This window comes from Neolamprologus multifasciatus, chromosome 23, assembly GCF_963576455.1.
Source record: "Neolamprologus multifasciatus chromosome 23, fNeoMul1.2, whole genome shotgun sequence".
Classification (NCBI taxonomy): domain Eukaryota; kingdom Metazoa; phylum Chordata; class Actinopteri; order Cichliformes; family Cichlidae; genus Neolamprologus; species Neolamprologus multifasciatus.
Genome location: NC_140460.1, coordinates 34,302,709 through 34,324,649, shown reverse-complemented (window position 1 = coordinate 34,324,649; position 21,941 = coordinate 34,302,709). Strand labels below are relative to the sequence as shown.

Genomic DNA, 21,941 nt, shown 5'->3' with positions numbered 1-21,941 from the left:
TGGAAGGATTACTGTGAAGAAGGCACTTTGTTCACTAAGCACTGATGGGTCTGCCAGCTCTGAAGCCTGGAATCCTGGGAGCTGTCTCTGTGATGTCCAGTCATTTAAAGATAGGTGGTTTCAAATGGCACTCAAGGGAAAATGCTGCAAAGGTCAAAAGAATGAGAGCCACAAATCATATGACCATCAAGTCAGAATTTTTTTCCTGAGAAGTCTCTGCAGATGAGAATGTGACACTAAAAAATGTGAATCTCAGAACAAGGAAAGTCCAACCATTCTTCCCATGCTACTTTCCTCTCATTGCTTCTTGCATCTTAATGATAGTTTATCCTCTTGTCCGTGAAGTCCTGAAATGCCTGAATTCAGATTCCCTCAAATAAAGAGGAAGCCTTAGAAGGAATTAACAAGTACAAATTGAAATGCTGAAATGCAGGTTAATACTTGTTGCATACTCACGCAGAGAGGGATTATTTAAACAGCATGCCGCAGGTGCCCACGCTTCTGTAGCTTTTGAAGGGTGAAATAACATACTTTCCTCTTACAGACTAAATGTTGAATTCATCAGCAATCAAATACACCTCCAGCCTTTCAGTTCAACACGCTTGAGGGTTTGGCAGCTATAGCCTTATTTGGCCTGGAATGAAAAGTAGCTTGTGGTTTAAAAATGTTAATTAACAAGACTGAAATCACTTTGCGACATTCTGACTTTTGTCCATTTATGTTAGTGAGAGTTTTGAAAATATTTGGCATCTACAGCTACAATGTAGCATGTAATATTGCACTGTGTACTCTAGATATGATCAAATATTAATGTTTGTGTCCCAGAGTTATCTTATCCGTGTATAGAATTGAAAAATCTTGCCTGACCTTTAAGCCCTCTGTACCCCATAGCGGCTGCGCCCAGCTGCTTTGCTTTTCCCCTTAAAGAGTGGTCGGTGTTTCTACTACTGTTTATGTAAAAAAACCTTTTTTGAACAGACTATATTTCAGTACAGTTGAATAATATGAGTACTTAGCGAGAAATCTGGAAATAAAACATGGATATATTTGATGGTATTCTACATTTTTAATCCAAAGTCACCTAAAAAAAACCTCTGCTAATTACTACAGTGAACGAAGTGATAGCAAAGTGACTTAAGATCAGATCTGCCCCAGAGTATTTTTGCTATATGTATAGACTTTCAGTACACTGTTTACCTCAGCTGTTAATGCTGTATAACAAGCATCCATATCTATTAACTCTTGAGGACCGCTGGCTTGTATCAGAGTTCTATCACAGTAAAGCTTACCTCAGTATCGCTGTCATTGAGCGGAAGGGAGGATATACTGAACTTTTCTGTTGGTAAGTCCTGTTGTTAGCCTTTGTTAGCTGTGTTAGTGAAATTTATTTTCCTAATGACTAAGTGAATAACTTTCTGTCTGATTAAAAATTTGATTACCTTCACATCATTTAGAAAGGGTGATTTTTTTGGACACTCAAGCCTAACATTCGCTGGCATTATGTTAGCTTATAAACCGCTGTTGTTGTTTAGACACCTTGTTGTCAACTATCCAGAGATAAGAGAGTCTAATCTCCCTTTTGTTCTGTCTCTCTCCCCTCACCTCCCACCAGCTGCTTTAGATGGCTGCCCTTCCTTAGCCCAGTTCTCTCTGAGATTTCCTGATGATGAGTTTTTCCTTCCCCTTGTCACCAAGTGCTTGGGGGTGTAAGAATATTGGGGTTTTCTCTGTATTAATGTAGGGTCTCTATCGTATAAAGTAAAATTAAATAGAATAGTAAATGTGCCAATATCTGGAATACATCAACATGTTTACGCACATTTTCATGTGTTAGAGCCTGGACACCAGGAGATTAGGCATGAGAATTCCCGTTTCTTTCAGAATACGCAAGAATCTGGAAAATTCTAATTCTATTGGTGTATAGAAGATTGCATAATAATGGGTTTCTATTAAGCATGTCTTTAAGGCATGTTTCTATCCATAAAGAAGGATTCTGGTGTTGGATAGAAGCCTAGTCGGAGGTTTACCATCCGACTAGGGGCAATCGTGGATCAAAAGTTGGGTGGTCGCCTTGGTGGGCCCGGTGGGTCAGATGGCCAGGTGGCGCCAGTGTTCGGCAGCCTCGCCTCTGTCAGTGTGTGGCTAAAATGTAGCTTGCCATCACCAGTGTGTGAATGTGTGTGTGAATGGGTGGATGACTGGATGTGTAAAACGCTTTGGGGTCCTTAGGGACTAGTAAAGCGCTATACAAGTACAGGCCATTTACCATTAAAAATGTCTCTTATTTCTAACTCGCTACATATGGACACTTATGAAAAAGACCCTTAGCATTACCTTCACATTTCATGGTGTAGTTGCACAACCTAAACCTAAACTGCAATCTTTACTTAATTAAGTTGGGCCCTGAAAAGCTTTTGGTTCTATTGCTAGGACGTTTTCAGCATCTAAACTTAGGTTTAGGTTTAATTTGCTTGCATAAAGGTACAGTATTCGTGCACAAATGTATGATACTTTGTGTAATATCTGTGCACTTACAAAAAAGCTACAGTTCACAATAAACACAAAGGTAATGTGGACAGAGCGTAGCCTACAGAAAATTCAAGCGCAGGCATTTTACAGTGGCAACAGGTCACATCAAAGGTTACACAGCACAACTGACCATTTAGCTAAGAAAGGAAGCAAGGGAATTCTGACTAACTTAATAACCTGTCCCCATGGTATTTGTTGCTCTCTGTTGGGCATATGGCCCTCTTAAAGCAATCTGGTGTTCCTGAATCCCTGAGAGGCTAAATTCATATGTAACTGCCTGACAGACTGCCCCTGTATGGCTTTACTTCCTGTTAGGCATCTGGTACTGCCTGGCAGCCACCTTCTAGATCTTGGCTTGCTGAGAGGGCTTAACATGGCATTATTGCTGCCCAACAGACTGTAGTATCACTTTGTACCTAAGGCCTTTAAGGCATCAATTTAAAAAAAAAAAAAAAAAGGCAGCCCAGAAGCCAGATTCCATGCTCTAGAAGTCTTTGCCAAAAAAGCTTTGGCAGATTGTTTCTATAGTGCATGCCCTTAGTATTGTAGGTGTTGATGCCACAATGCCTCTTGGGAAAAATCTGTTTGTATTAAGTATTCAAGAAGAGTTATTTTAAAACCATCATTTATAAAATGAGTAACAGCAATTTTACTGGATAGCAACTATACTTTTTTTTTCCCTTCAAATGTGGAGCGGTCTAAGGTTCATATGACAGCAGATGGAGGCGGGTTGAATAATAAAATGCAAACTACCCAAAGCATCAAGCAGTTCCACCACCCACAATTTCCTTGACAAAATGCATGATTGAGAATGCTCAGTCTCTCTCAGACAGGGTGACCTATACAAGCACTGTTAGCAATCACACTGCCTTGGACTGCCCTTGATTAAAATTTGAATGAGGAGTACAGGTAGCTGTCCAGCTAATGGTACTCATCACTTATGATTGGCTAATTGGGGAAAGGATGGAACCAAATGTGGATAGAGAATAAGAAACTGTCAGCAAGACTGCTCAAGTAACCCCGTGGACAACTTTTGCAGACCATATGAATGAATTGGCTCTGGCAGTGTTGTTACAATAACCAAAATTCAATAATAGATTGAAACTATCTGAAATGTTTATACAAAGGCATTCTGCCAGCCGGAATTCAACATCACTTCCCCGAAGGCGCACATGAACCAGCAGACTTGAAAGGAAGAGGATTTGGAATAGAAAAAGCTCCAGTCTGGCTCCTCAAGGTGGACTGCAGGCATCAGAACAAATTTTTAAAGCAGTCAGAAACTGGAAACATGGCAACAGCATCAAACAGTCCACCACGTCTTGAACCAAATCCCAATCCACCTGAGCCAGTAGACAAAAGTGATGCCGGGAGGAAGAGAGTGGGACTTTTTTCTTTCTCCCCATTTACAGAGCTGACAAAGATGGATGTCCAAACAGCATATCAAAACCCAAAGTTGCACTTCAGCTGTCAGAAGCAGTAGAATCACAGCTTGGTTCATGCTATTCTTCACTTGCTTCCTGCGGTATTGCACAGTGGTGTTCTGTAAAGTAGTTTTTTTTTTTATTAAATCAGAGTTTGTTAGTGAAACCTTTCAAAGAAAAACTTTTAGACCTCGAGAATTTACAAGTTCATCTAAAGGGAGATTTTAACCAACTCTCAAAAGAATCCCCCTTCATTTGGTGGCTTCCATCAAAGAAGGGGAACCTGAAAGATTTAAATTAACCCAGGTTATATGGTTTAAGCAATGCATCAAATGGGATTATGTGGCGCTCTTGAGATGGATTTGTGCGAACGTGTGTGTCTGCTTGAAAGAATATGGCACTCTCAGCAGCCAGATGTCTGCAGAGCAATCCCTCTGCACAATTACCTCCGGACATCTGGGACCTATAAACACAGCGAGTGAGCTCCAGCTATCGTTTTCTTTAGTCCCGTATTGTCTCTTCATCATTGTCCTCGCTCCCAAGTCTGTTTCTTTCTCCCTCTTTGTGTAGCTTTATCTTGTCTCATATTGTACAAACAGTCCTGTTTTCAGTTTCCTCTTCCTCTTTTTCCACCTCCCTCCTCCCCCCACCTAACCCCGTATGCATATATTTATTTCTCTATTCCTTCTTGTACAGCTCCCATGCCTGAACACATGAATTTTTCTGTCTCCCTCCATGTTCTACCACCCCTGCATCTGCACATACATATACAATTCTGCTGTTTTTCTCTCTCCCAGCTGGTAACCACCTTGTCGCCTCCCTGTCATCATCTTTTGCTGTCACTCCTTTTGACTCTTGTCAAAATATCATCCCTTTCCAAAGCACCGACAGCAGAAGAACCTATTTGCTATTCAAATAAGGTCTCACCTGGTGCACGTATGGAGAGTCTGCTGCATAAATCATCATGCAAATTGTTGTGTACAGTGTGAACTGTGTTCCATAAGCATGTAATCCATTATTTGTTACTTTCTTAACATGTGTAAGATGAAGAGAAGGCCATTTGGGACCGACTAGCAGTTAGCAGACACAAGGTCATAGATTAATTCTTTGTTAAGAGCACACAACAGCACTGAAGGAGTCACAAATCTACGCATAATTTGCAAGTGACAATCATCTGTGAAATGGGAAGTTGGAACCATTTGTCATCAGCGAGTGGCTGCATAAATCCCGCCCCCCCAGAGAAAAGAAAACGAAAAAAGGAAAAGTAAAACAAAAAAAACCAAAAGGCCCAAGGGGTGCAGTCATAACACCAAATATTTGTAACCCCGGCACCTTCCTGAGAAGTTTTTGTGACATTTATTGAACAAAAATACAGTATTCCCTAATAATAAACTTTATTAGGTACACCTGTTCAACTGCTTGTTAACACAGACAAAAAACACGGCTGCAACTCAATGCATTTAGACTTGTAGACATGGTTAAGGTGATCTGCTGAAGCTCAAAGCGAACATCAGAATGGGGAAGAAAATTGATTCGAATGGCTTTGAATGTGACATGGTTGTTGGTGCTAAATGAGATGGTTGAGTATTTCAAAACTAATGATCTGCTGGGATTTTCTGGTACAACGATTTCTACAGTTTACAGAGGATGGTCTGTAAAAAGAGAAAAACATCCAGTGAGCATTAGTTCTCTTGGAGTAAATGCTCTGCTGATGTCATAGGTCAGAGGTGAACAGCCAGACTACTTCAGCCTGATAAGAAAGCAACAGTAACTCAAATTATTACTTGTTACATTTAACATAACATGTCAAACCTTGAAGCAGCAGCAGACAGTGTTGGGGAGTAACGGAATACATGTACCGCCGTTACGTATTTAAAATACAAAATATGAGTAACTGTATTCCGTTACAGTTACCGTTTAAAAAGGTGGTATTTAGAATACAGTTACTTTGTTGAAATAAATGGATTACACGGCGGTACTTCCCTGTTTCATATTGTCACGGGTCAGGCCTGTTTGGGTTTTCTTTGACAGCTACGTTCTGTTGTTCCAGGTGGCAGCGTTACAGTTGCCATGGTTACAGGGTGACGCTCTCTCTCTGCGTGATTCCTGGGTGAGAGAGGCCTTTTTGTTGTTGTTGTGCTAAGCTAATAGGCAGAATGCTACCGGTATAGCTCTAAAGAATGTAGCATCATAGGCAGTGTAGTCCGTGCTGCAGGGAGAATGGACTGCCATACACGTTATGTGTCTGTGAGCGAGGGAGGGAGAAAAAGGAAAAGTACCAGCTGTCATCGAGCAAAAACGGGAGCTGGAAGCATGTAAATATAATAATAACCACTGCAGACAAAAAGAGTGCCTGACGAGCCCAGTTGTAAGTAAGCTATTAAGACTCGACTGTACACCGTGTTCGTGTTTTCCTCCAAAAACAATAAGTTCCGTTGGAGCAGCCTTTCAATGCCTCTCTCTGTCTCTCGCTAGCAAAGTTGACCCAGACAACAAAGTAAAGCTAGTTTTCGGCTACGAGCCCGACACAGAACCCACCGTATTAGCCAGAGGTCCCTTTATTACGGTTCGGAGCCGCGGACCTTCAGTAACAGTAATAAATCACAGCAATAGTACATTCATGTAGTTGTAAACAGCATGATAATATATTAAGTAATCCAAAGTATTCAGAATACGTTACTCTCATTGAGTAACGTAACGGAATACGTTACAGAATACATTTTGGGGCATGTATTCTGTAATCTGTAGTGGAATACATTTTAAAAGTAACCTTCCCAACACTGGCAGCAGAAGACAATGCACTGGCAACTCCTGTCAGCTAAAAACAAACTTGGCCTACAGTTTACACAAGCTCAACAAAATTGGACAATAAAAGATTGACTCTACTGTTGCAGAAGAACTTGAGACTCATAAGACTAGGCAATGTTTCCAGAGTTTGGTGTAAACATGAAACCATGAATCCACCAGTGGTACAGGTTATTGCTGTTGGTGGAATGGTGTGGGTGTTTTCTTGGCACACTTTGGCACCCTTAGAAACATCTGAGCATTGTTTAAATGCCACAGCCTACCTGACTATTGTTGTTGACTATGTCCATCACTTTACGGTCACAAGGTACCCAAATTCTGTTGAATTTTCCAGCAGGAAAATGCAACATGTCACAAGGGTCAGATCCTTTCAATCTGTAGTTCACTGCACTCAAATGACCTCTATAGCAGAGCACCTTTGGTAGGTGGTTGAACAGTGGAGTAACTTCACAGATGTGTAGCAACTGTGGGATGCTATTATGTAAATATGGACCAAAATCTCTGAGGGCAGAATGGGGTCCAACCTGCTACAAACTCAATATAGTTGTCATGAAGCATGAAACTTGTGCTAGATACAAAAACAGTTTTTCAGATAAAGCTGTAAAAACATTCATTTCTACTGTTACATGGAGTCTGTGGGAGCTGACTTACTTTATTTAAACAGACACTAGCGGGCCAAGGATTTACTGCAGTTTTTGGCACTTTGATGTTGATTTTTTTTAACCCCTAAGGTTGTTGGTATAATGTCTGCTGTGGAGAAGAACTACAGCCAGGATGCACAAACAGTCTAGTGTTCATGTTCTTAACGCGCCTCTAGAGTCTGCCACAATTCGCAATCTATGCAGCATTTGTTTGTCTGATAATTTTACCCTTCATCTCGTAACGTTCCCAGGGAAACATTCAGCCGAGGCAACACCGTTTCTTGCCTCTTTTCCTTACAGCAATGCATCTATAACCGGATTTAACAGCTGTTTTTTAGAGTCAAAATATACATAGTGTAAACACTTATTAATCACACACTGCTACAGTAGTGCCCAACTCTTATGGTTGACTCACACAAACAGAACTTTAAGTCAAAAAGCTGTTGCCCCTTTCAAGAGTAAAATAAATACTTTTGTAAAAGCAAATTTATTATACTTGACTTAATATTCCTACTTGGGATTTATTATTGGTAAGTGGGGTACTGTAATTGCCTCTCCACTACTCTAAACATTAATTTGAGCAAAACAAGGGCAAGGGAACATTTTGTCCAGCATGAGAAACAAATCACTCCGATTATGTCTAAACGAAATACAATCTTAGCCTCCGGAACTGGAGTTTAACCAGAAAGACTAGCGTAATTTTGTTAGTTTTAGTATTATCTAGCAGTCACGCAAGAAAAGCAGCATAACGAGATAAAAACATGCGCGCGTGTGACAGTGTTGAGTCCAAATGGGCTTTATTTGAAACGCCTAAAATGTGAGAGGGAGGCTCAAAGTGAGCATGTCCTGTTTGTGCCCCAGCTGAGGAAAAGGATAAATAATTTCTTCGTAGCAGGAGGCTACAGCGTCTTGTGATGATTATTCGAGCCAGGGGAGTAAACGAGGCCTCGCTAAAGTTTACCATGGCCCAGATAGCTCAGGTAGGCTGTCACGGCAATCTAAATATGACCAGTGAGGAAAAAGTCAGCATGAGGTAAGTGTTTTTGTACAGAGCATAAACAGTGGTGTACAGAAGGCTGATTGGGGGGGGGGGGGGGGCTGAAGGTGGGTGGCTGCATGTGATTGGAACAATTGTTCTCCTTTGGCAATATATGAGAGAATTAGAGACGCTTACTTTCAGTCTTTTTATTATTGACTGCTTTTTAATGCAAATATTCCCATTTTAGAAAGCTTCTAGTTTCTGAAAGTTGGTGTGTTTAGCATGTGGCTAACAAAAATCCCAACCTTAACCCTAAGTTGGTTGCCAGTAGGGCTGGGTATCGTCACTGATTTCTAGAATCGATTCAATTCCGATTCACAGGGTCCCGAATCGATTCGATCCACGATTCGATTTAATTCGATTCGATTCGATTTAATTCGATTCGATTCACTTTGATTTGAATCTGGGAAATTTTGACAGTCAGAAATATTATAATTCAGATCAGTACATTTACATATTTTTGTATCTATAAAAAGGAAGCTGACACACCAAGACTTTATCAAAGGTGTGAGCATCACAGCAGAGGCCTTTGTGTCAAAGTAGCTGAGGATAAAACACAGAAAAACATGAAGGTGATTTTCCTGTTCTGGGATTTTATAAAAATTTTCTGCAGTAGATCAAAAACGAAAGAAAACCATTAATCAACACATGAACATTACCTCTGAAGTTACAGCGGTTTTATTAGAGACAAGGCTGAGCGTTTTGCATTTTGCATATTTTTAAAAAGTTTAAATTTGTTCGGTATTGAACGGCAGAAATTAGGTTTTATTTTCGGAAGTATATAAAACGAGCGCTGTAAACAACGGTAGACTTGTGCGTAACAAGCAAGCGAATAATGCAGAAAACAGTACAGAGAGAGAGAGGGAGAGAGAGGGAGAGAGAGCGCGCAAGAGAGCGAGCATGCGAGAGAGAGCTGGGCATCGTGGTCGAAGCAAAACAATAAAAGTCAGAGTGAATTCATGACGTTGTTTATGTGAAGCCTAGTTTGGATCTTCTTTTGCTGCTGGTTCGGTCAATATTGTTTGGAGAGACATCAAACTAACAGCTTTAGAATCAGCGCATAAAGGGCGTGAACACAAAGCGCAGACCGCCGACAGATCAGAATCAGCGCGCTGTCGGCTTTCAGCCCCAACTGTGAGAAAGGCAACATCTAACTGATTCTGATCCGCGGTTGGGCTGTGTGTTTAAGTCTTTGTGCAGAATCCGTGTTCCTGCTCTCATTTACTGTCTTAGCTGTTTGGTGGTTGTTGAAATTTTGTGAGATTTCACCAGAGATTCTGGCATTTCGGGCAAAATAAATTTATATTAAAAAATCGATTCAGGATTTTAATGAATCGATTTTACGTTATCCAAGCCAGAATCGATTTTAATCGATAAATCGATTATAAAAACCCACCCCTAGTTGCCAGTGACCTTGTAGATGTTAAACATAACCCCCAATCGAAAGATCTCTCTAGTTTAAGGGAAGTTGACCCTATTTTCTTAACCTGTGGCTGACCTTTTCCCTTTTGAGTCAACCGGCATGTTTTATGGTGAGAATTTATCTTCTCACATACCTCTCCTTGCTTTCACTGTTTATGTTCACAGCTCACTTGCCATGGGATATATTGAGGTGTAAAGGGCACCCAAAGACCAAAAGACGACGAATAAAGTCATAACACAAGTGAGAGAAATGTCAAAAGAAAAAAGATTTGGCACAAGTCAATGAGTCTCTTCATTTTCAGTAAAACATAAAAGGCCACTTTGTCTCCGACAGCACTCTGCTGTTTCCCTCTCAATATTATTGACCTCGCTTCTCCCTAATGGCTTTCTGAATATAGGACAAGGCTTTTCATTTATTCTCGGTTGCCGTTGGAAGTCCTTGAACTACTTGTCCCTGTCATCTGCCGTTTCAGGTGCGGCTGTTGACCTTGTAAAAACAACTTGAGCAAGGCTCTTAGTACAAGCAGATTCCCACTCTGGGTCCTCTTGTCACAAAGCTGTTTGCATGGACACTAATCCAGGATCACTGGCAGGGTTACAGCAAGAAACCTCGAGTGAACCAGGTAGGCGAAGACGAACAAACTCAGCTTCTTATCTGTGCTGGCCAGACCAAGATTTCCAAAGAGGCAAATAGCCTTACAGGTTCTTGCAATTGCTTTTGTCTGGGCTAATTTGGCAGAATCCACTGTTACTCTGGTAACAGCAACTGCGGTTTGAGTACTTCAGTAAACATTTCTTGAATCCATTTAGTTAAACTGTTGTTTCACCAAACAAATCAGTCAAAAGTTATTGCTCATTTTTGCTACACACAGACTTAGATTTTCCACACAAACTGTGGTATCCAGTGACATTTCATGTGGCCATTTCACCAGCTTGTCTTCATTCCTAGAGAGTCAAATACTGACGTTTTGTCAAAACCACTGGCATCTCATAGATGTGCATAATCCAATCCATCATTGCACTGATGTCATTGTGAGGTGGGTCTCAGTCCACTGGTCTAACCTGGATGCTTATAAATCACTCCTCACTCACACTGGATGAGTGTCATCATTTGAAAAGCCTTCAACTGATCCAAACTGCTGCATTCTTCTCTTCGATGACTTCCTGTTAAAACTAGAATCGAAATCATTCTCATCACATACAAGGTCTTGAATAATCAAGCACTAGTTTATCTGATAGCACCCTATCACCCCAACAGAGGACTTTGCTCTCAGACTTCTGGCTTACTTTAGAACCTAGGATATTTAAAAGGGGAACTGGAGGAACCAGGTTCACAGACACCATCTCTACTTTTAAGATTAGGTTTAAAACTTTCCTTTTTGATAAAGTAGATAGTTAGGGCTCGATCAGGTAACCCTGGATCCTCCCTTAGTGCATCATGGGAAGCCCCCAGCAGACTAGGCCTATTCCACTTTGAGTGTTTCTTTTTCACTCATCTCTTTTCGCTGTTTATGTGTTTAGACACCCCTCTGCATTTAGTCATTAGTAATTATTAATCTCTCCTCTGCTCTCCCTCCCCTCACCCCCAACTGGTCTCAACAGATGTCTGAGCCTGGGTGTGCCAGAGATTTCTGTTAAAAGGAAGTTTTTCTTTCCCACTGTTGCCAAGTTTGTTGGGGTTTTCTCTTTATTATTCTCTCTATTAGTTTAGGGACTTTTTTTTACCTAAGAATATAAAGCGTCGTGAGGTGGCTGTTATTGTGATTTGGTGCTAAATATAAATAAAACTGAATTGAATTGAGTCATCATACCCCTTCACAACCTTCATATGCAGAATGAAAAAACTAGAATAAAGTCCAAATGGAACACCAATCACCATGAGTGGTAACATTGAGACGTAACTAAACACTACCTTTTCAACCTCCTGATACATTTCTTAAAACAGAGGCAATTTCTGTTAATATCCAATCCTCAAAACACATGTTGAACACATCTTTGCAACGCCACCAACACCTGATAGAACAACAGCGTTCGGTGCCCAAGAATTTGTTTGTTTCCTTTACTGTAACAGCCACCAAGAAATGCTCAGTTTGCACTTTAAAGTCTTTATAGAAGATCAAAACAGCTGCAACATACTCTTGTGATCAGCAAGATTGCATAGCAAGCCATATCCAGAGACTATCACACAGACATAGATGCCTGATAGTTATTCATCCATTTTCTTAAACACTTGTCTAATCCAGGGTCACAGGGAGGCTGGAGCTTATTCCAGCTGTCAGGCTGTTAAGAAGCAAGAGGTGGGGTACATTCTGGACAGGTTGACAATCTATCACAATGCTAACAGATAGAGACATGGAAAATACACACAGAAGGTTTGATTGTGAGTGTGAATGGTTGTCTGTCTTTCCTGTATGGGTTGTCCCCAGTTACTCTGGCTTCCTTCCACAGCCCAACGACATGCCTGATAGGTCAACTGGTGATGCTAAATAACTTGTTAATCAGTCCTAAGTAATTTACAAATACAAAATTATAGATTCTTTACTTTTCCCAACTGGTTTTCCGTACAATGAACCCTTACAGCAGGCAAGAAATCACCAGCAATGCAAAACACTGTTGAGATGTTCAGTTCATGAATCACATTTTCCAAGGTGAGGCCTACTCAATAGCCAGTGGGCCAGTCGACACTCAGGACTCACTGTAATGATGCAGTTTTAAAAGGGTGAGAAAAGAGTCTGAGGACCGACTCTAGGAACCAGCCTCCAGCTTTAAGAGCAGCAGGGCACAAGAACGCCACAAGCCAATGTTGGCTTTGCAATAGCCAGACAAAGTATTATAAAATAAAAAGCATTAATCCAGCACAATAGGCAAAGAGAATCCAGAGCAGGAAAGGCAAAAACTGTTATATAGAGAGGGTATTACAAAGTGTCAGTACACTGAATTGAATTTCAATTTATTTTGTTAATCACTGCAGGGAAAAATGCACTGAACTGCACTAAACATCTGGCATTTCAAACTTTGAAAATAAAAATGCAGTTTTACTTGGTATTTCCAGTTCACATAGATTACATGTTGACTCCTCTGAGTCATAGTTGCATTTTTCTGATTTAAATAATGATTCCAGCACAATGCAATGATGTACTCCCACATGCAGGGTTTCTATAACAAATTCAACATTTGGCACACAGCCTATAGCCGCCCCACTTTCTTATAAATATTTCAGCGAGTGTTTCCTTGCTGAATTTGCACTCTCTTGGATACTGCATCAGATACAGTCGGTCACATTGCAACTTCAAACAGTTAATCGTTGGCAAGGGGCCACAGTGATGAACTTCAGTTCATGTCTTGGCTCTTGACAAGCCGATTGCTTTGACTTAAAAGTGTGGGGGGGGCTTGATGGGTATTGGAGGGACGACCACAGGGACACGGCCTAGGTGTCTCCTTGCTGAAACGGGAGAGTGAGGCTGTCAAGGTGTGACATATGAGCTAATGACCCTTGACCTCGGCTGTGCATTCAACTGGGAGAGTGTGTGTGTGTGTAAATATAAAAGCTCCTCACAAACAGCTTTGGATGCAGTGGAAAAGACAAGGAAGTGGGTTGCGTCGAGTTTCACTTAAACAAATTGAGAAATTCTGCATTTAACTTCCTTTAAAAGTGCTCCGCTGAAGCTCCATCTCCATCCCGTGTTTCTGATGTGTGATCCTTTTCTTCAGATAATCCTGCAGGGCAGTGAAGATTTGCAGCACTAAGAAGACAATTGTTTGTGAAATACTTTGCCATAATCCTATGACCCATTTTTTGGTCTCGTTGAATTCCTTTATATGGCTTTATCACAAGCTGCTCGAGAATACATTTCCATCGTTTAATGTAAATGCAAACCCCAGGTTCTTTTTTATTAGTTTTTTTTTTTTTTCTCAAAAAACGAGTCCTCTGTAGCCACTCAGCATAAAGATGAGTCGCCTGGTGGGTGAGCAAAGCACGAAGCAGACCTAACCCTGTTTATTTTAACAAATGTAAATGCAGGCATCCTATTGATGCCAGGGATTCTTTACTGAGTTCATTTCAGGTCTTCATAAATAATAAAGGAATAATTATGATTATATTGCTGGTGGTGTGTACAGATTGGATTACCGCAAGATGTTTCCCGTGGGAAGGATGGTGTTTGTCAGGTGTTGGCCTGCAGACTTTTCTGACGTGACACATGTGACATCTTAGGGTTGAGTTTCAAAATAACTAGCTCTCCTTCATTTCAGGAGGAACTTAACATCGCCCGGGTTTCTCATTTTTCCACAGGGTTTAAGTCTAATGGCACTTAACCGGATAAAAGAAAACAAAAAAATGGTTGTTTAGTTTGACTCACTAAGTTTATACTCCACCATTGACTTTATTTCCTCCCCAAGAGCTTAGAAGTATACAATTTAAACTAGCAGAAAATAAAAAATTAGACATTTCGGAGAAAAGCACAAAAAAAGCACATTAAGGATTTCACTATCGCTGAGATCTAAGATAGAAAACAGGTCACTGGCAAACAATGAACTTCCTAGTCATGTAAACCTCTTCCACTTGAAACCATTTGTCACGTTTCAGGAAAAAACACCAAATCAGTTTAGTCATTGCTCATTCACTGTTTATGAGGCCATGCACGGAAAAAAGGAGAGCTGATAAACACCTGTTTTTTGTTGCTAGAATTTACATTTAACCTACACATTTTAATGTAGGCTAAACTACTGAACCTGTGTGATGTAATTTTGCAAGACATCCATTAACGTGCGAGTGTACCTGTTAAAAAAACACAAAAACACAACTTTTATTGCATCTTATTGCCCCCTAAACTCATTTTAAGCATGTTGCAATCACTCCACCCTGGGATATTGCTGTTTAAACAGTCATTTCCTTCACTTTCACTTTGGCAGATGTGATATTTTTGTCACAGCCTTCCAGTCTAGTGGGGTCTGCTTTAAAAAGCAGAGGAAATATCGTGATTATTTAGTGAGAACCAGAGTTGCTTTCATGTCAGGTCCAGCTGTGTCAGCACCACAGATTCAGCTCGGTTTTATTTATGTAGCAACAGTTCAATGCAACGGCCTCCATTTATATTGTACAAAACAAAACCAACCACGTAACCTCCTTCCTAAACACTACATGGTAACGTGCACCAAAAATCATTGCTTTGGTCCCTAGCAGATTGCTATGGTCGCTTATATTTTGACTAACTTGCCACTGGTCACTAACCAGTCTTTATACCTCTGCCACTCAGGCTTTAAATAAAAATTTTCCAACTCTAAATGCTGATTTCTTTGGTTTGGACGAGTTTGATCATTATCTACATTTAACCCCACACAGAGGCTATCTGGGAACCCACCTCAGAACAAAGTATGAATAACAAAACTTCGTATGTCTCAGTTTGAATATTTTGGTTAGCTTACAACAAGAGTTTGTACACTATGGTATTTACAATCTGCTGTATAAACTTTGTGACTGTGATTGTTGTGCCAGCTATTGGATGTTGTGAACTCTTATATTACATGCCAATAAATGCAAACCTAGCTATCATTAGCATAGTCGGAGTCAAATTACAGTTTTAGATTCAACCCTATATTTAGCAATAAATTAGCCCATTACATGAATTTTACGTGTACATTCATTTTTACTTTTTTCTTTGCTAGTTGGGGTGCTAGGTATCAATAAGTTAGATGTTAAAAGAAGAGAAAGGTTAGGCAACAGGTATCTCCAATTTGCCTGCAGCCTTTGTATGCCTGTTTGGCAACGGAGCAAACGACACCTCAGTCAATGTACAATGTCAAAGATATTTTGCAGTTTAGAATATGACATGAATATGACATTCAGTTTTGAAGGATAGAGAAAGGCAATAACAGGACTGTAGTTCTTAATGCAAAATAATCTGACACACATGCTGTGAACACCATGAGATTCATTTTCTCAATCACTAAGACATAGAGCAGCTAAATGGACACCATGTGGCAGGCTCTAGAGTGCACTTCCTTGATCTTAAACTGCTGGCAAAAGGAGGCCATCCGTCAGGTTCCAGGCAAAAAGTGAAAGCAGATCGTAAGAGCCTGACTGAAAACAGACCTGACCAGTACATATGGCCTCATAAAGAACCTGGCCCTGCACTGTAAACATTTGCCATTTTTAGGACGCTTAAGAAACGACATGAACCAGACAGTGGCCACAGTCTGGTGTGCCGAGTAGAAAAGAGCTAAATATGAATGAATTTGCCTTCTATTTCAGTCTTATCTGAGTGACTTGGCAACCTTTACATTGTGAATTCTCACCAGTATGTCACATCACCCGATAAAAACATTAGGATGATTCCTCAAATGATAACAAAAGATGCTGTAGCTCAAAAAGATTTGATAAAATGTGCCCGTCTAGACAGTTTAACTGCAAATTCTCCAAGGGCATTGGCATAGTAGAGCCAGAAACAACTGGAATCTGCTGGTCTTCCCTCTTTCACTAGAAAAAACACATTGTACATTTTGTTTTCTTTCATTCCTATAATAGTGATTACACAATGCATTAGAAATGCTGTGATCAAATCTATGGAGTCCTTTTGATGACCAAAAATACAGCTTGGCGACATCAGTAACATTTTATCGTCGCCAGATTTTTCTTTTCTTTTTTTTTTATGCTGGATTATTCAAAGACATGTTACCAGCCTGGTTTGGTATTTCCTGTGAAGACTGTGCTTCCATTCATATCCCAATCACTTTGATACCAGTCATCCTCTGTAGCCTTGATGACCTCACTTGAGAGTTTCCCCCCTCCTAAAAATCACTCCAGATCAAAGAATGTGATGTTTGATCCTCTGATAATAGTGCAAAGCCTCAGAGCCTCAGACTTTGGATTCCACTCTTCTCTCTTGCCTTTGTTTGCAGCTTTTGAAAGAAAAAAAAAAATGCTGTATTGAATAAAAAAAGCATTTGGGAAAAAGTACATCAGAAATGCACAATAAGTCAAAAGGGGGCGAGCACTTAGCGGAGTAATGATGCCAGTTAGCATTGCCGGTCTCCCAGTTCTTGTGACCTAGATAGAGAATGACATGAGCAAGCTGTGGTGACTGGAATTGCTTCCATTTGCTCATCACTGCAGCATTGCTAATACACTTCTACTAAGAGATAGGGTGAATCTGTCAAGCACAACATGCAAATTTCTGTATATTTTATACCCCTCCCCCCAAAAAAGAAAAACCCACCCCATCTGACGTTTTATGTGACATTTAAAGACGTTGGGAAAAGTTGAAGTAGTAGTGCAAGTCTTTTCTTTTTTTTGTTCAGGTCTCCGTGTTTCTGTGTGTATGTGTATGCTTTTTATTACATGCTAAATCCTCTAAATGAGAAACAATATGATTGGAGTGTAAAGATGTTCTGACAAGGACGCACATTCTTCAAATGCCTTCGAGAGGCTGTCCTCATCTCCCTGCTTACATATTCATGAGGAGCAACTGATATTTTGGTCTACGAGACCTTCATCAACAGGAAGACATATTGAGACAATGACAAATTAGCACGTGTCCGCGATCGTGCACGTTGGGACACACAGACATCCACTCCTGTCCCTACACTAAAGTCCACCAAAAAAAGAAAAAAAAAAAAAGAAAAAAAAGGGGCTGGTCCAAGGGCATCTTTTGGTCCCAGACGCTCCGCAGTCTGACAAATCTGCCTCACTCTGCACTTTCTGCATAATTCCCTCTACTTCGGGCCTAAATGACCTGCGTGATCGCCATGAATATCAATGTCACGCATGTCCGTCTGAGTCAGTTCAGTTTGCTTTGATGCATGTCGCCGGCTCTGCAGTTTTAAAAGCTCGGCCGGGCTCGAGGAAGAGGGGGAAGCAGCGGCAGGATATTGCTGGCAGAGGCATTTATGTCACCTTAAAAATTGCAACGTATACGTCACTTTGAGGAATGTAACCGAAATTGGAGCACCCCTTTCAATCTTAAGCAACTTTGTCACCGTCCCCCTTCCTGGAAAAAAATTTAATAAAGAATCGTTATTTTGACCCCCTGTCCGATCAGAGGGGGAGTTATGTTTTAGCTGCGTCGCCTCTGACTTTCACAAACAAGTCGGAGTGAAAGATTAGGTTTTAAACAGCAAAGCTGGATGCCATTTTCAGCTGCAGTTATGAAAATGTGAGTCCCTGAACTACTTTACTTTTAAACTTGCTCCATGAACTTTTCATCACTGCTGTCCAGTAGAGCTGTGTGATACTGCAAAGTTTGATATTGATTACATACAGAGTAAATGCAGAGCCAGTACTGCAGATTAAAGTACTAATACTTTTAACCTATGATTTATGGGATGAATCAATATCATCAATTTCCAAATTCTGAACACATTTTAATGACCTCTAAAGCGCTGATTTTCCACAATACTTAGTTAACACAACAAAATCTACCTTTCAGCCTTTAGTGTACTTTAAAATTGGGCTTTTTAGAGGCCTTGAATTTAACTGTGCCTCTCTCTAAAGCTCATCGGGGCAACTTCTGTTTAATAATTTTGTTTTAGGCTATGAATAAAATAGTATAGCGCATGTTTATGTATGTATGTGTTTTTTATTTCAGAAAAAGAATCAGTTTAACACTACATATTGAACTTATAGAACAGAAACAAAGTATCGATCCTGTCACACTAGCATTATTTCAATACCAGCACTGGTAAGAAAATTGACATCCATCCGCCCACTTCTACCATAGCGTCTGGTTAAACACAGCAGCTATCACTCATGTCCAGATACACAGTGATTTCAGTGAGGCCTGTTTGTAGGGATACAGTTTTAAATAAATTAAATTTAGTAAGATTTTGATTTAGTATCTGAAAAGTCTTTTAAAGTGTGCACAGCAGAATTTTTAGTGTCCTGTTCAAAGAGTTGGATTTTATTCTGTCTTTAAAGATTTTTGTTTGACTATTTTGGAACAAAACCTAAGTTTTTGACATAGCTTGACTCTCAGAAGCTCCTCCTAAAATATTTAAAGCCAATTTTGTGCATTTTTGGACCATAAACCACCATGTGAGTCCTTTTTGTCAATTTAACTTGGACGTCTGCGTATGTGAGATTATGTAGAGAAAAATCCTGTCCTGTTCATTCTATACCAAATTCATACATATATTGAGGCCTGAGAGGCTGTTACAAATGTGCTTTTTCATAAATGCTAAAGCCAGCATTTGTGTTGTGAACAGTATTTTAAACAGCATTTTGTCATTAGCACATGCACATACAGGTTGTGTAAATGTGTAGTCTGGAGACTAAGGCTACGTTTACACTGCAGGTCTTAAAGCTCAATTCCGATTTTTTGATCAAATCAGATTTTTTTGTCTGCTTGTTCACACTTCAAATAAAATGCGACAGCAAAAGAAGACGTCACACACAACACGCTCTGTTTAGACCAAGAGCAAACAATATTGTTTGACTGATGGCCCTTAATATAAAGACTTCGGACTTCACGTTTTCCAATTTTTGCTTTAAGTTATTTTGTTATTTACATAATAATATAAATAACCTAATAATTATCCTTATTGCTGCTTTAGAGAGGAGCGGTGCTTCAAAGGATAGTTGCAGATTTCTGTCAGAATCTGCAGATTATATAGTATAAATAAAATGTTCACGTTTCTCCAACGTTGTCTTCCGAACAGTTTCACTAACATCTACACTGGATGGCCAGGAAGCGTTCGCGATGTCTTATCGGGTGCTTCTCCGGCGCTGATAATTGGCGTCTGTCTTGTGTCAGCGACATAAAAGACGGATTTAATGCAACATGACCGTTCAAACAGCAGTCACTTTCTAAAACATCAGATATGTATCGGATTCAGTACCACATACAAAAGTGACCCAGATCAGAATTGAAAATATCGGATTTGTTCACACTGTCATACCATGATCGGATATGGGTCGCATACGGTCAAAAAAAATCGGATTTGATGCGCTTTCGCCTGCAGTGTGAACGTAGCCTAAGAGGTATCAGCAGCTTCATTTCGGGGTCCACTGCAACTCATATACAAGTTTTCTAACTATATCCACAGTAGAGAACTGGTTATCCTAATCATTTTGGCAAGTTGTGTATCGCAGTGCAAACACTTCAACACAGGACCACGTGGTTAGGAGATCCACTGATCAGCAAGCTTATTTCTAATCATTTGTAAGGTGTTTCATTGGTTTCAATGAATAAAGTTACATTGAAACCAAGCACACCATTGTTTTTCTTGTGACATTACCAATAAGTTTGATGTGTCACATGGCCCTCTTCTTATTGAAAAAACAAAAGTTGTATCCAAGATGGCCGACTTCTAAATGGCCACCATGGTCACCACCCATCTTGAGGAGTTTTCCCCCTCACATATACTAATGTGCCACAAACAGGACTTTAATATCACCAACCATTCCCATTTTATTACAGTGTATCCATATAAGTGGCCCACCCTGTAGATCTCATGAATCCTTTCGTAAAGCAAGGTGGAGGGGTTATGTAATTAGTTGGAATGTTCTTTATATTTGATGAGCTTTTTTTTTTTTTTTTAATGTATGGCACAAACTTAATATATTGTTATTCTTAATAACAGCAGCAGTCATTAAACATTAAAATTCAAATAGACTTACCATAGAAAAATCGTTAAAGATGAAGATGCTTTTGACAAAACATCAGGACTGATGGAAGCCTAATTCTTCTATTCAGTATTTCATGGCGACTCATTCAAAATTCCATCTTGGATACAAATGTTGGAGATTATTTGCGGGCGATGCATTTTTAACTTGACATGTGAAGTAAATGCAAATGGAACCTGTAACATTGCATTCACAGAAGATGATGAGATGGATATAGTATATACCATTATTAAAAGAAAAACACATATATATTAACTGCTGTATATATAATGAAGTTTCGTTCAGATTGGTCCATCCGTTAAGGAGGGGTTAAGGTACATACAGACGTATATTCACACATATGCTACAATCACTACAGTCAAAATATTTTATAAGATGGTGTGGTGTCCTCCAAAACAGGCTACAGATCAAGGGAGAAACTAAATGTTTCCTGGGGAGGAAGTAGAACATGGGGGAAAAAGGGCTTCAAAAAAGCACTTTAAACTCAAACAAGCAAATATACCAAAAGCGGAGGCAAAGGTTCAACAAAGCACAAAAGGAAAGACAATCTCTCTCCAAAGGAAGGTGTAGAATACTGAGCTCAGGTCCACAACAACTCTCATACACACAGCTTGAATGCTGCCAAAACAGCCCACTGGCACCAGGAGAGCCCTTTCTCTCAGCTTTTGACTCTGGGCTCAGGTGATTAGCAAGTGGAATCAGCTGTGCTCAATCATCTGCCACGGAGAGGGAGAGGAGAAAATAGCATACATACATAACACACACATACAGCATTACAGCGCCTTAGAAGATTGCCAATTAATGACTGGTGTTTATTAAGTCTTTTTTCTCTGTAGGCATTGAAGCAGAAGAGCTAATATTTTTTTTAATATTTTTATAGTCATATTGAACTGTAGCCATGTAACATTAGCCACACTGTGCGAGAATTACTTACATCCTGCTACATAAGTACTTACATTCATATTTAGCTGGTAAAAGGAGGTTTTTAGCATCAAAGGACAAAAAAAAAACTGCTAGCTTGCTAGCAAACAACAGCAGACTTTTATTTTTACAAAGCACTGCAGGTAAAACCACACATTGTAGTGATTATGAATGTTAATTGGTCTTCTTCACTCAAAAACATTTTTGTATCATTCGTGGTCAGCTGGACAAGTTGTAAATTCTTGTGTAATGCAGTAGCTAGCATAGCAACATAAATGACGTTAGCAACTCACAGAAAGGTATTTACTGTACTGAAATCTGTAAAAAAAAAAAAAAAAACAATATAAATAAAAAGATAATAACTGTAACTTCACAGGAACCCTTTAACTGTGGAACACACTGTAAGCATTTTTAAGGCCTTGGGACAACATTGTCAAAAAAGAATAATGTAGGACACGGTTCGAATACAGGGACACTGATAAGAACCTTAATTTTCAAAGTAGTTGCAGATGTAGGGATAAATTGGAAATATCAGTTTTTAAAAA

At 39.8% G+C, this 21,941-nt stretch overlaps 1 long non-coding RNA gene across 2 annotated transcripts in view; it reads right to left on the bottom strand.

The window, feature by feature from the left end:
* The window catches only part of LOC146492057 (uncharacterized), an 89,886-nt gene that overhangs the window by 15,430 nt on the left and 52,515 nt on the right, over nucleotides 1-21,941 (bottom strand). The gene's annotated exons all lie outside the window — the stretch shown is intronic.